The following is a 1,442-nucleotide window of genomic DNA, read 5'->3' as shown; positions in this document are numbered from 1 at the left end:
GGGGGTGGAGCTGGCACAACCTGCTGGGAATCAAATCCCAGCTACTGCGCTCTGCCTAAGCAGGTGCTTTAATCTACTGAGCTATCCGGCTGGCCCTCCGTATCATTTTTTATTTTTTATTTTTTTGGTGTCTTTAAAATTTTTTACATTTAAATGTATCAGTGGGCTGGGGAGATAGTTCAGTAGAATAAGGGCTTGCCTGGCAAGCACAAGATCCTGAGTTCAATCCGCAGTACCAAAATAAATAAATAAATAAATAAATGTATCCGTTATGTTCCTTATGAAAAGAAAAGCATACATATTGGGCAGGGGCACACTGAAACAATTGAGACTGGTTGCCGTGGTGCATGCCTGTAATCTCGTGTTTGGGAGGCTGAGAATGAGAGAATCACTACGAGTCCGATCTATGTCGTGAGACCTGTAGACCCTGTAGACCCTGTACTAAAATACATTTTAAAAAAGAAAGGTTTGTGCTAACATTGTTTGGACAATTAAATGCTGATATCGTGTACTCTGAGAAACTAACCTAAAGACAACAATATGCAATGTATTAACCATTGTTGCCCTCTTATTTTGCTTTGAAATTTTGTTTTCTTATTTTTCTCTTTAAAGTAAAAAAGTGCTCCTTTTATTCCCTTTTAGACAACAGTTCAATCTTCATATTGAATTTGTTTTATTCGTTGTGACTATGAGGTTACATTATTGATGCATTTCATTTCAAGATAGTAAATATGATCTTGCTTCTTACTTATCTGTTCTCCAAAGAAAACTTTCCTGCCAGTGGGAACGTGAAATGACTCCACTTTGCAAATGGCTTGACAGCCGCTCAAAGTTAAACAGTAGTCACATAACCTAATAATTCCACTCTTGGGTCAATGTACAACTTACTTGTTGAGTGCATCATATTTTTGTATTAGCAGTATTTTTTGTTGTACAACACTGGGGATGGAACCCAGGGACTTTGCCCTGAGCTACATCCTCAGCCCTTCTCATTTTGTGTTCTGAGACAGGATCTCACTAAGTTGTTTACCTGTGCTGGTCTTGAACTCAGGATCCTGTCACCTCAGCCTGCTGTGTAGCTGAGATTACAAGTGTGTGCCACTAAGTCCAGCTATAGTAACGTTATTTATAACAACCAGAAAGTAGAAACAATTCAAAGGTGCATGTATGAATGGGTAAGTAAAATGTAGTATGTCCATACAATGGAATATTATTTGGCAGTGAAAATAAACAGAATATTGATACACAACATGGATAAACTTTAAGGACATTACGTTAATTGGAAGAAGCTAGGTATAGAAGGCCACATATTGTATGATTTTCTTTTTTTTGAGACAGGATCTTGATATGCAGCTAAGTCTGCCCTCATTTCCACAGCAATCATCCTGCCTCAGCCTCCTGAGTGCTGGGATTACAGGCATATGCCACCCCACCCAGCTTGA

This window comes from Octodon degus, unplaced genomic scaffold, assembly GCF_000260255.1.
Source record: "Octodon degus isolate 3935 unplaced genomic scaffold, OctDeg1.0 scaffold00019, whole genome shotgun sequence".
Lineage (NCBI taxonomy): Eukaryota > Metazoa > Chordata > Mammalia > Rodentia > Octodontidae > Octodon > Octodon degus.
The sequence above is the reverse complement of the archived record's forward strand: the minus strand, read 5'-3'. Positions refer to the sequence as shown.